The sequence below is a fragment of the Anolis sagrei genome, chromosome Y (assembly GCF_037176765.1).
Source record: "Anolis sagrei isolate rAnoSag1 chromosome Y, rAnoSag1.mat, whole genome shotgun sequence".
Lineage (NCBI taxonomy): Eukaryota > Metazoa > Chordata > Lepidosauria > Squamata > Dactyloidae > Anolis > Anolis sagrei.
In genome coordinates, this window is record NC_090035.1 from 59,324,903 (window position 1) to 59,338,777 (window position 13,875).

Sequence of the window (13,875 nt, forward strand, 5' to 3'; positions counted from 1 at the left end):
AGCCAAATTAAGTTACTGGAAGTTTCTTAGGCTAGAGAGGCTGATAAGAGAAACATAACCAGTATTCCGTTACTCTAAAGAAAGGCTAAAGAATAAGCTTATTAAGTATCTGATCACGGGAGGATCAGATAAGGGAGACATCCCTGTATTGAAACTTTGTTTTGTAATAAGTGCTTCACCTCAGGAAGATACTGTATAACCTGAAAGAGTGTAACATTCAAGTAACCAAGCATTATTCTGAGTTCTATAAGAAAAGTTACAACTTGCAACCACACGCTTTGTGCTCAATAAACTTGTTAACTTTTGTTTGAAGACTGCCTCATCTCCATCAATTCTGCGTCCAGTGTGCCATTTCTCACAATATTATAACTTACCTCACGTGGTGGCAGAAATGCAGGGGAAAGTGACCAAATAGATCTATATTCTTATCTCCAGTCACGCTACAATACATACAGTTTAATTACTACTAAGTTATTACTATCTTAATAAAGGAAGAGGTGCGATTGAAGAGCCTCCCTTCTAGCTTGATGGTAAATTTGGTTCCTTTCAAATTGATAGCAACAATAATAATCCCTAGGCTCTCCTGCTTCTTCGCAAGGTCCAATAAAGTGAACACACTGTTAAAAAAAGTCCCATCATCTATTATCCATTTACCCCCAATCACACCAGGGAGTAAATTGGGCTATGGAGCATCTGTGTGCCAAGTTTGGTCAGTGCAATCATTGGTAGGTGTCGCAGTGGTCTGTGTTAGCTGAAGCATGTGAAAGTACTATAAATCCAATAATCCATAGTCCATCCTCCCCCACACTGCACCAGAACATAAAATGGGCCACACTGCATCTATGTGCCAAGTCTGGTTCAGGCCTGTCATTCATGGGTATTAGTGATTTATGGAAGTTAGTGAAGGTACTGCAAATCCCATCATCTGTTGCCCATCCTCCCCCAAACCACAGCAGGATGTAAAGTGGGTCATGGGAGTTCTGTATTCCAAATTTGGTCCAGTTCCACCATTTGTGGGCATCACACTGGTCTGTGTAAGGCAATCGGGTGAAGGTGTGCCGAGTTTGGTCCAGGTCCATCATTTATGGGAGCTGCAGTAATCTCAGAGTGAGTGAAGGTACCCAAATCCCATCATCCTTGGTCCATCCATCTCCAAACCACAGCTGGACATAAAGTGGGTCATGGGGGGGGGGGTCTGTGTGCCAAGTTTGGTCCTGATGTGTTACTGATGGGCATCACAGTGCTTTGCAGAAGCAGAAGCAATAGAAATTACTGCAAATCCCATCATTTGTAATCAATCCTCCCCTAAACTGCACGAGGACATAAAGTGGATGATGGGGATTATGTGTCCCAAGTTTGGTCCATCATTCCTGGTGGTAAATATTGATATAGATATAGACCCTCTTTACATCCTGGTGAGGTTTGGAGGACTACGGACAATGGATGATGGGAGTACCTTCACTCACTTCCTGAAACCACTGCGAACCCCAATGACAGATCACAACCAAACATGGCATACAGAGCCGCCATGAGCCACTCTACATCTTGGTGGAGTTTGGATGCCACTACAACCCCCTTGAATGAGGAATGTGAATCAAACTTGAAACACCACACCCCACCCTCACGACCCACCTTACACCTTGGTGAAGTTTAGGGAGGACGGACCATGGATGATGGTATATGCAGTACCTTCACCTAATTCGCTTCCCTCTTTGGCTCCCACAAATCACAGAACTGGACCAAACTTACCACAAAGAAACCCCCTACCCACCCACCGATGGTGTACTTTACATTCAGGTGCAGTTTGGGAGAGGAGCGACAATGGATGATGGGAGATAATAATATAATAATCATTATATATACCCCACCCCCATCTCCCCCTACGGAGACTTCAGGCGGTTTACATGAGGCCAAGCCCAAACAACAAATTACAATGAAATAAAATACAATAAAATAAAAACCAAAACTCAAAAAACAACATAGTAAAATACAAAAACAATAAGCAATATACACAAAACATAAGAATGCAGTAGCAATCATAATGACAATGAGCAGGCCGCATGTATTATGTAAAATAATTAATTATGTAAAATAATTAAAAACTCAGGGTGAGTAAAGGGGCAGATTATTTGCAAGGGAGAGCTCATACAGAAGCAGGGTAGTGAACAGGCCTTCATACAAGGGGAAAGTGTACTCCTAGGACAAAAATGTTGAGAGGAGCAATAGCGTAAGATAGTGTGTCTACTCTCCAAAAGCACAATGGCAGAGCCAGGTCTTGAGATTCTTTTTAAAGATTTCTAAGATAGGGGCTTTTCTCATCTCTCCAGGCAATGAGTTACAGAGTCGGGGGGCCACAGAGGAGAAGGCTCTCTCCCTTGTATCCACAAGATGAGCCTGTGAAACAGGCAGGGGCGAAAGGAGGGCCTCCCCTCGGGCTGGTTCATGGCAGTAGATACGGTCACAAAGGTAGGCAGGTCCCAAACCTATAGGGCTTTATAGGTAAGAACCTGTACCTTGAATTGGGATCGGAAGATAAACGGCAGCCAAAGAAGCTCCTTAAACAGGGGGGTTGACAGCTCCTTGTAAGTCGCCCGAGTTATTAATCTGGCTGCCGAGCACTGTACGAGTTGTATTTTCTAGGCCGACTTCAAGGGTAGCCCCACATAGAGTGCATTGCAGTAGTCCAGTTTAGAGGTAACTAAGGCATGGTCAAGTCAGACTTCACGAGATATGGTCGCAGTTGGTGCACAAGTTTTAATTGTGTGAAGTCTTTCCCGGCTACCGCCAACATCTGTGCATCAAGCATCAGCTCTGAGTCCAGGAGGGCCCCCAAACTGCAGACCTGTGACTTCAGGAGGAGTGGAACCCCATCCAGCACAGGTTGTCACCCAATACCCCAGTCAGAGGGGTGACTGATCTGGAGGACCTCTGTCTTGTCAGGATTGATCCTCAGCTTTTTCGTCCTCATCCAGATCATCACAGAGGCCAGGCACTGCTCCAGTATCCGCAGGGCTTCCTCAGAATCTGGTGGAAATGAGTAGTGGAGTTGGATGGCATCTGCGTAGAGATGGCATCATACTTCAAAACTCCGGATGACCTTTCCCAGCGATTTCATGTAGATGTTAAATAGCATGAGGGACAGAATAGATCCTTGCAGGACCCCACAGGTGAATGGCCAGGGGTCCGAGCAGGAGTCCCCCATCTTCACCGACTGGGAATGCCCTCCGTCCAGAAGGACTGGAGCCACAGTATAACCATGCCCCCGAGTCCCATTCCAGTGAGTATCCCCAGAAGGATACCATTGCCACTAGTATCGAAAGCCGCTGAGATATCCAAGAGAAACAGCAGGGTCACACTCCCCCTGTCCAGTTCCCTGCGGAGGTCATCCCCCAAGGCGACCAAAACAATCTCAGAATTGTGCCCGGGTCTGAAACCAGACTACGATCGAGCTAGAAAATTGGTGTCATTGAGGAACCCCTGGAGCTGTGAGACGATCACCTACTCCAGCACCTTGCCCAAGAATGGTAGGTTACTCACCTGTAACCGTCTTTCTTCGAGTGGTCCTCCGTGAATCCACACATATGGAGTTCTACGCCTTCCCAAGTTTAAAAGTTTCAAAGTTTTGGCGGTAACCCTGCCCAGCCGCCCGCAGGGCATAAAAGGCGCTCCTGCGCACACTCCCGGTAGTTCCTACGCTGCATTAGTGAGGAAAAAGGGGGAGGTTTGAAGAGGGGACGGCCAGGCGGGTTTGTGTGGATTCACGGAGGACCACTCGAAGAAAGATGGTTACAGGTGAGTAACCTACCATTTTTCTTCGTGGTCTCCGTGAATGCACACATATGGAGAACTAGCAAGCTAAGGTCCCGGAAGGTGGGAACAAACCGACACCAGTTAAGGGCCAAACACGTGTTTATTGAAAGATCGGCAAATATATGCAATAAAACCATTGAGAGTGCATGTTGTGAAGAAATATATATGTAAACACAAGCATGGTCGATACAACACAAGCACGGTCGATACATGTAAAAAATGGCTCAATAACATAATATACCAACTTCAGTTGGATAAATAACCTGAGGAAAACATGTCTATCGAGGGGATAGACGGATAAAGGTGAATGAGACCCAAACGAGTGCAAATGCAATACACGAACAAGTGCAAGGTCAATAAGACAACAAAGAACAAGTGGAAATTGCAGCATACAAACATAAGTGCAATAAAGGCAGTTACAATCTACATGTGGGGTATGTATGGTATCCACAGGTCCAGGCTTAGCTTGTTACATAAAGGAAAAAGATAAGGCACAGAATAAACATTGCATATTAGTGCAAGTAGATCAACAAGTGAACAAGAACCTTGACATGGTTAGGGTGGGCAAGTGGTCAAAATTGACCTGCCAAATAGAGTGTCTCTTCGAGAACGAGTGTCCAAACGATAGTGTGAAACAAAAGTCATTGAGTTGGACCAAATGGCCGCTTTACAAATCAAGTCAATGGGGACACCTTTGAGGAAAGCTGTCGTGGCAGACATGCCCCTTGTCGACCTCGGGCAAACTGAGGTCGGGGGAGCCTTACGGGCCAACTCGTAACATAGTTCAATTGTCGACCCAATCCAGCGAGAAAGTCGCTATGATGATATAGGTAGTCCGGCCTTATCCGGCGTGTAGGCCACAAATAACCTAGGCGTCTTACGGATAGAAGCCGTTCTCTGTCTATAGAAGATGAGAGCCCTTCGGACATCAAGGGCATGGAGTTTCTTCTCAGTCGACGAAGATGGGTGTTGAAAAAAGGAAGGCAACACAATGTCCTCGTTTACGTGAAAAGCAGATACTACCTTCGGCAAGAAGGTAATGTCAGTTCTGAGGACTACTCAGTCAGAGTGGAACAAAAGGTAAGGTTCGTCGATTCGAAGGGCCGCCAATTCCGAGGGCCTTTGAGCAGATGTGATTGCCACCAAAAAGGCAACCTTCCAGGAGAGTAACCTCAAGTCAGTTGTGGCCAGTGGTTCAAAGGGAGGGCCAGTCAGTTGAGCTAGGACGAGGTCGAGGCTCCATCCTGCGGTAGGGGGGTGGACTGGGGGGTTCAGGTTGTTGTAACCCCGAAGAAAAGTTTTGATGAAGTGGTTCTGGAACAGGGACAGTGACCCCAGTTTTTGGAAAGGCCGCCACGTAAGATTTCAGTGACGACAAGGCCAGTTTCTGATCGGCCAAAGAGAAGAGAAAGTCCAGTATGATCGGTACCGAAGGTGGCATCTCGGTACACGACCATTCTCGGAGGAAGGCCTGAAGCCGTGCGATGCAGTAAGCATAGTCTTTGAAGTCGAAGGCTTGTGGGCCACCTCCATGATCGATCGAACCTCGGGAGGAAGGGATGTCAAGGAAGAATCCTCCACGCGGCCAAGTGCAGGGACGGGATGTCCGGGTGGAGGAGCAAGCCCTGCTCTCTGGAAAGGAGGTTCGGCCTGGGATGTAGGCGTATCACTCGACCATTGGCCAGCCGAGAGAGAGTCGGGAACCACACCTGGCGCGGCCACTCTGGGGCGATGAGGATGCAATTGGACTGGGCCAGTTCGATCCTCTCGATCACACGGAGCAAGAGCAGGATCGGGGAAAACATGTAGAGGAACTTGGTTGACCAGTCGAGGAGGAAGGCGTCTCCGAGACAGACGTTGGCATCGTCCCGGGGAAGGCGTGCCGCAAAGGGCCGGAGATGGGCATTGTTTGGAGAGGCGAAGAGGTCGATCGACAGCCGTCCCCAGACGTCAAAGATAAGTTGTATCACCTCGAGATCGAGCCTCCATTCGTGGGACGTCGACATCGAGCGGCTCAAGAAGTCTGCTTGGTCGTTCAGCCGGCCTGGTAGATGAAGCGCTGTTGGGACTATCGAGTACCAGCAGCACCATTCCCACATCTCGATGGAAAGTCTGAGGAGTTTTCTCAACCCTGTTCCTCCTTGTTTAGGTAGTACATAGCTACCATATTGTCTGTTTGTATTTGGACCATCTTGTCCTGTAACAGAGGGAGGAATGACTTGAGTGCCTTGAAAATGGCAAGAAGCTCCAAGTAATTTATGTGGTGAGTCTTTTCTTGTGCCGACCAAACATCTTGGACCGAGAAGTGGTTGATGTGGGCTCCCCACGCGAAGGTCGACGAGTCTGTCATGAAGACTGTCGACGGTTGTCAGGGGTGGAATGGGAGGCCGACGCAGACATTGATGGGATCCTTCCACCATCTCAAGGAGTGTTTGACTCTCGCTGGCATTTTCAGCAGTTTGGAGTCGGAATCTCGTTGGGGGTTGAAATTGTCGAGAAACCACCTCTGGAGAGGACGCATCTTCAGCCTGGCCAATCGGGTGACCATCACCGTCGAGGCCATATGGCCGAGGAGTACTTGGATGCATCGTGCCCTTAGTTTTGACATTGAAGTGCCATGGTTGACTTCTCGTTGTAGGGCCTGGAATCTTACTTTTGGCAAGGACACTGTCTCTGAGAGGGAATCGAAGTCGGCGCCAATGAACTTTATCGACGTCGATGGAAGTAGGCAAGACTTTTCAGCGTTCAACTGAAGGCCGAGATCTTCTAGAAGTCTGAGGGTGAAGGACATTTGCGACTCCAGCAGCCTTGGTGATGTTGAGGCCAAAAGCCAGTCGTCCAGGTATGGAAAAACCTGGATTTTCCATCTTCTGAGGAATGCCGCCACCACCGACATGCATTTCGTGAATGTCCTTGGGGCCGTACCGAGGCCGAATGGCAGTACGGAGAAGGAATAAGTTTGTTGTCCGATCTTGAAGGACAGGAAATGTCTGTGGGACTGTCTGATGGACAAATGAAAATACGCGTCCCTTAAGTCTATCGATGCAAAGAAGTCACCTCGATACAACATAGGAGTTATCACGATACCGTGACCATTCTGAACTTCGTGAGACGGATGAATTTGTTTAGTGCCCTGAGGTCTAGCATAGGGCGCAGGGAGCCGTCGGGCTTTGGTACTGTAAAGTACCTTGAAAAAAAGGCTCGACCATCCAAGTGAGATGGCGACCTTTGGGTTGCTCCTTTGTGGAGGAGGGAGTCGACTTTTGCGAGAATGGGCGGTGACGGGTCCGTCAGGATGATGCGGCCTGTGGGAGGGAGTTCTTTGAACTGCAAGGCATAACCGTCTTTGACAATACGGAGCACCCACACATCTGATGTGATGCGTCGCCATGCCTCGATGAATTTTGAGAGACGGTTTCCAAACTGTGGAAGATCGTGGTTGGAGATCACGGGTTCTCTGGGGTGGGGCAGAACTGGGAGGGTTGAGGTGGAGTCGGCAGAAGTATCTGATGTGGAGATGGTATCATCAAGGACGGCGTCAAACCCGACGTCTGGAGTTGTTATTCAGAGGTTGGTGGGAGCGAGATCTCTGGTTCTGCTGGCCCCGGCGCTGTTGTTGCTGGGGTTGGTTTTGGGCGGCCTGAGTTGGCCGTGGAGATTGTCTCGTCGACTGTTGTCGATATGGGTAGTTGGAGAAACGACGCTGACGGTAAGTATTCCAGCGGTTTCTTTGGGCCTGTGGTGGATTGTCGAAACCACATTTAGTGGCCAAAGGTTTGTAGTTCTGATTGGACTTCAGCTTGTCATCAGTCCCTGCGTTGAAAAGGCCGAGAGCATCGAAGGGGAGATCTTCGATGACTTGACAGGAAGAGGTAGAGAGGCCGGAAGACCGAAGCCAGGAGTGTCTTCGGATCGCTATCGCATGTGCGATCATCTTCCTAGCAGTATCACCTGTATGCTTTGCCATCTGCATTTGATGGTGGGCCAAGGAGGTGGCCTCTTGAGAGAGGACGGACATCACTGCACGAACTTCCTCGAAGAGCTTCTCCAGGAATGGTTGGGCCTTCTCCCAGATGATTTGCTGGTAAGCACCCATGCAAGCCCCATAGTTGGCCATTCGGGTGAGGAGTAAGGCTCTCGAGTAAAGTTTTCTCCCGACGGCATCGAAGCGCTTTCCCTCTCGATCCGACGGGGTGTTGGACTGTCTCCCTGACTGGGCTGCCTTGACCACCACAGAATTTGGGTCGGGATGGTGTTTGAGCCACTCCAGTCCATCATCGGTAGGATACCATGCCTCAATTCTCTTAGAGGTAGGGGGTATCGAGGAAGGGGTCTTCCAGGAGGCTTGGATGACCTCTAATAAGTATGGCAGGAAAGGAAGCAGTGGAGCCGGAGGGGCTTCAGATTGCACCCTCTTAAAGACCAGATCGGTGACTGCCTTCGAGGTCTGTTTAACCTCAAGACCCAGTGTTTCTGCCATCCTCGCCATCTGATCGGCAAAGGCCCGAACATTGTCCGTAGGCGAGGGACAATGGGTCGGCATCATAGGCATCATGGGTTGGAGATCTGTTCAAGGCCAGGGAAATAACAGACTCTGAGTGTACAGAGCCCTGAATGTCCTTATCGAGCTCTTCCTCTGAGCGCTGAGACGAGGAAGAGGGATGTCTCAGTGGTACCTGGAGAGGCCTGGCCACTCCCACTGGGGAGGAAGGTGGAGGCGCTTGTTTAGATGCCGAGGCCTGAGCGGCCCTTGCCAGCCGTGTGGTCTGCCGTCCTCTCTCTGGGGTAGAGGGCGGGAAAAGTTGTTGCCTCCCTGCTGGTGGAGGATTTTCGACGAAGGTCAACACCGATTGCACCGGTGACAGAGGCAATTCTTCTTCAATCTCGACATCCGGGGTCTCGTCTATCATGGGCCCGGGTTTCTGAGCCGACTGGATGGGAGATGACCTAGACGATGAGGTCACCGACGACGATTGAACCGGATGTTTGGAGGAGGATGAAGAGGACGATCTCGGTTGCGGCCTCTTTTTTGCCGGGGGTTGTTGGAGAGATTTTCCCGGCGTTGGAGGGATCGCGGGCAAGGTAGACTTTGCCCTTCGAGATTCCTCATGCGACCTTTTAAAAGCTATCCGCATCGCCGACGTCGAAGGCGGTGTAGCCGTGGTCGACCTTGTCGAACGAACCGAAGCCACCGAGCTCGAGGTGGACGGTCATCTTGCCGGCACCGTCTGTGTTGTCAGCGTGCATGGCTGTTTTTGAGGTCGTTTGGACGCCCTAGATGAAGTCGATGCAGGTTTTGAGGCCTGCATCATCAAAGTCGACGCCGACGGACCCGATGCTGTCGCGGATGTCGAGGGCGTTGGTATCGAGGAAGCTCGAGATATCGAGGCAGTCGATGTCGAAGGAGCTAGGGATTCTTCGAGAAGAAGGATCCTAAGGTGCCCCACCCTGTTTCTTCTGGATTGGGCCGACAGCGCCTAGCAATGTTTGCAGGTCGAAGTGTTGTGGCCTTCTCCAAGGCAGCGGAGATACTTCGAATGTTTGTCCGAGTCAGGGATCTTTCTCGGGCATTCGGTACAACGCTTGAAGCGTGTCGTTGACATAATATGGGAAAGCTTTTCCGAGCGAGCAGTGCGGCGGAAAAACAGGAACTACCGGGAGTGTGCGCAGGAGCGCCTTTTATGCCCTGCGGGTGGCTGGGCAGGGTTACCACCAAAACTTTGAAACTTTTAAACTTGGGAAGTTTTCCGTTGGAGCCCGCGCAGGCGCAGAACTCCATATGTGTGCATTCACGGAGACCACAAAGAAAAAAGGAAGATTGGAAATTGGTCTGTAATTATTAAACACTGTCAAGGGTGGTCTTTTTCAGTAATGATTTTACCGTCTGCTAAAGGCAGGATGGGAATTCCCCCTGGCCCAATAATGCGTTTATGATTAAACAAACCAATCCAAAAACCTATCCCTGGCCAGTTTGACTAGCCAGGAGGAGCAAGGGTCCATAGCACAAGCAGTCACCCTCACAGACCCAAGGATCCTGCCCACATCATCAAGCAAAACAAGACCAAAAGACTACCATAAAATCGGACAGACAGGTGCCTCAGTTACCTCATCTGGCACTGCGTTTAAACTGCTCAAGATATATCTGAGCAACTTTGCCTGCAAAATGGTGCGCAAAATCGCTGCACCGTGTTGCCAAGTCGTCAGGAACCTCCCAAACTTCAGAAGGCCGGAGGAGCTCCTCAACAAGTTGAAACAACTCCAAGGGTCTATTTGCTGCAGACGCTATGTGGGCAGATGAGAATGCTTTCTTGGCTGCTCACAAAGCCTCGGAATAAGCCCTAATAGCAGCTTTAGCCCATGCTTGGTCAGACAGGTCGTGAGATTTCCTCCAGATGCACTCTAGCCCCCTCCTCCAGTGCTTCATCACAGCCAGCTCCTCGGTGAACCAAGGAGTTGGTGTGACTCTGCGCAACGAGAGGGGACATTCAGGAGATGCAGTACCTTCACTCACTTCCTGAGACCACCGAAACACCTAATAATGACAGATTAGGACTAAACTTGGCACACTGAGCCCCCATGAGGCACTCTACATCCTGGTGTGCTTTGGGGGACGATGCACCATAGATAATGGGATTTGCAGTATTTTCAATTGCTTCAGCTACCACAGACCACTTTGACCCAAACCAATGAAGGATCAAGACGAAAGTTGGCACACATATGCCCATGACCCACTTTACGTACTGGGGCAATTAGGGGGAGGATGGGCCACGGATGATTGGAGAAGCAGTATCTTAGCACACTTCCAGAGACCACTGCAACCTCCATGAATGAGGGACGTAAACCAAACTTGGCTCACAACCCTCCCATGACCCACCCCATATGGGACCACAGGCAAGCAATGCTTTTCTCAAATAATCTGAGCAATGCCTGGTCCCCAAGCTAGTATATAATACAAGTATTGCATGTATGTGTGTGTGTGTGTCTTATGTATCTGTATGTGGCACCTTTCTGTTTGGCTTCCACTTCCACAAGCCACTGTGACCTCCACAAAAGACAAACCTGGATAAAACTTGGCATACATAACCCCATGATGCACTTTACATCCTGTTGCAGTTTGGGGGAGGATGGACCACAGATTATGGGATTTGCAGTACTTACAGTTTCTTCGGCTCTCATGGACCACTGCAACCCCCATGAATGATGGACCTGTACCAAACTCGGAACGCAAACCCTCCATGACACACTTCACTCCCTGGTAAAGTTTGTGGGAGGATGGACCACAGATGATGGGATTTGCAGTACCTTCACCCAATTCGCCTCCCAAAAAACATAGTGGCTCCATAAATCACAGACCTGGCCTACACTTGGCATGTAGACATCCCCCATGACCCACTGTAAGACCATTTTGACTCCCACCAATGACATATCAAGACCAAACTTGGCACACAGGGGCCCCACGACCCACTCTATATCCTGGTATGGTTTGGAGGAGGATGGACCATGGATGAAGGGAAATTCAGTACCTTTACTCAATTCCTGAGACCCTTGATCGCATCAATGATGGATCAGGACCAAACTTGGCACACAGAGAGCCCATGACCCACTCTACATCCCAATGCAGTTTTGAGAAAGATGGACCTTGGATGATGGGACTTACAGTAACTTCACTCATTTCCTGAGACTCCTGCTACTACCACCAATGATGGATCAAGACTGACATTGGCACACAGAGCCATTATAACTCACTCTGCATCCTGTTGCAGTTTGCTAGGGGATGGACCATAGATGATGGGTCTTGCAATACTTTCACTTCCTGAGACCCAACCTATGTTGGATCATGATCAAACTTGGCACACAGAAGACCCCATGACACGCTCTACATCCTGGTGTTGTCTAAAGGAGAATAGACCATGGATGATGTGATATGCTGTTCCTTCACTCACTTCCTGAGACCATTGCAACTTCCACCAATGATGGATTTAAGGCAAATTTGGCACAGAGTTCCCCCATTACCCATTTTATATCCTGGTACAGTTTGCAAGAGTTTGGACCATGGATAATGGGAGTTGCAGTATCTTCACTCCCTTCTTGAGACCACTAAAGACCCACGCCAATGACTGATCAAGCTCAAACTTGGCACAGTCCCCATGACCCACGACATCCTGGTACAGACCGGAGGATGGAGCATAGATCATGGGACTTGCAGTATCTTCACTCACTGTGACTCCCACCAATGATGGATAAGGGCCAGTCTTGGCCCCCATGACCCACTCTACATCCTGGTGCTGTTTGTAGGAGGATGGACCATGGATGACCCACGCCAATGACTGATCAAGATCAGACTTGGCACACAGAGCCTCTATGATTTCCTAGTGCAGTTTGTGAGATGAAGACCTTGGACGATGGGGCTTGATCTGAATCAAACTTGGCACACAGGCCCAACATGATGAACTTTGAATGCAGGCAGGGTTTGGGGGTGATTGGCCTTCAAATCCAGGAGTTATACAGTAGTTCACCTGTATTCAGGGAACACAGAACCCAGATGTGCTGGAACGGCTGTGCCAGGAGATTTGATGCTTTTTCTTGCACAGTTAGTTTGCATGAATCTATTTGGGCCATGCATTTTGCATTTGGGTCGCTTGCCCCAGTGTTGCAGTCATAGGGCCAACAACCAATCACTCATCATTAGAGCCTTTAGATCTGCCCCTTTACCCAAGTTTGGAGGGAAAGGGGAACTTTTAGTTCAGTCTCACAGTTTGGAGCCTTACAGCAGGACGTGTAGGCTTTGTCTGTCCCACCTGTAAAAAGCTTCACCTCTACAGCTTTGATGGGGAAAATAGGAAAATGTCTACAGCTTTGCTGGGGAGTAAAGTTATAGTTCCACAGCCTTTGCTGGAGGAATACAGCCAGCCTTTGCTAGGGCAAAAGAAATAGTTCCTACAGCCTTTGTGGAGAAACTAAAGGACACCAGCTTGGCAGATCTACAGCAACCATTGCCTGGTAAGGGACCACTCGGGCTATCCATAACGCAACTTGGAGCCGGGAGTTGGGGCCTCACGCCAGCAGGGTAAAGAAAGATTGCCCAAGGAGGGGTCGGAAGGTTTCCCTAAAGAAGACAGGAACAGTTTATCAAACAGTTGCCTGTCCCTTGTTGGCAGATCGAGAAAGCTACCAGTTTTTAAAGATTATATAGCATTTAATTAATTTGTTCGAAGATTTAAGCCTTAATAAAGAACTTTGTTGGACTTATTTTGAGCCCCTACAGAACTTTGTGTTGGGAAACCTATGGGACCCGTTACCCGAGGCATCCCGGCATCCCGTTGGTTATACAGAAAGCACGTCCTGTAAACAGACATTGTCATAGGCCCAGCACAGTAAGAAGTAATGCTGGCGTCTTCTGCCGCCCGGGTGTAGAAAGAGAAGGCATTTGTGTCTACAGACAGTCCAGGGATCAAGTGCAGGGCCTATCCCAGCCCTCAGCCTTATTTTTCAGCTGAGCCTCTTCTAGCAAAAGCAGCTCTAAAGCCTTTTGGGTAGGATGAATTGAAGCGTGTCTTTGATGTGAGCGTGTCTTTGAAGATTCGGCCATCTTGGAAGACATTCCATATGACCAGAAGGGGAGGAGCAAGTGCTTCCCTCCTTTGTTCCAGGTTCCAGCCAGCTCTGCTAGAGATAGCTCTCGCAAGTTGTTACATATTATTCTAGCCTCTGTAGAAGCAAGTCTGCACAGTTTGCTACATTTGCAAGGGTTCCAGCCTTTGCAGAAGCAAGTCTGCACAGCGTTTGCTACATTTGCAAGGATTCCAGCCGCTGCAAAAGCAAGTCTGCACGGTGTTTGCTACATTTGCAAGGATTTCAGCTGCAGAAGCAAGTCTGCACAGTGTTTGGTGCATTAACCTTTCGTGTGCCTGCAAAAGGGTTTGTAAACCCCTTGGTGCCTGCAGTTTACTTTGCAACTAAGTTGTTTGCTGCTGTGTCCTTATTTCCTGCTTTAAAGTAATAGGTATTGAATGTGCATTTGCAATTGTACTGCTATATTGTCTGCTTAATTTGTGATTATTGTTC

The 13,875-nt window shown here is 49.0% G+C and overlaps 2 protein-coding genes across 2 annotated transcripts in view; one reads left to right on the top strand and one right to left on the bottom strand.

Annotated features, from left to right (window-relative positions):
- The window catches only part of RSPH14 (radial spoke head 14 homolog), a 231,581-nt gene that overhangs the window by 159,096 nt on the left and 58,610 nt on the right, over nt 1-13,875 (top strand). The gene's annotated exons all lie outside the window — the stretch shown is intronic.
- Nucleotides 1-13,875, bottom strand: part of LOC137095111 (guanine nucleotide-binding protein G(z) subunit alpha-like) — a 171,955-nt gene that overhangs the window by 130,942 nt on the left and 27,138 nt on the right. The gene's annotated exons all lie outside the window — the stretch shown is intronic.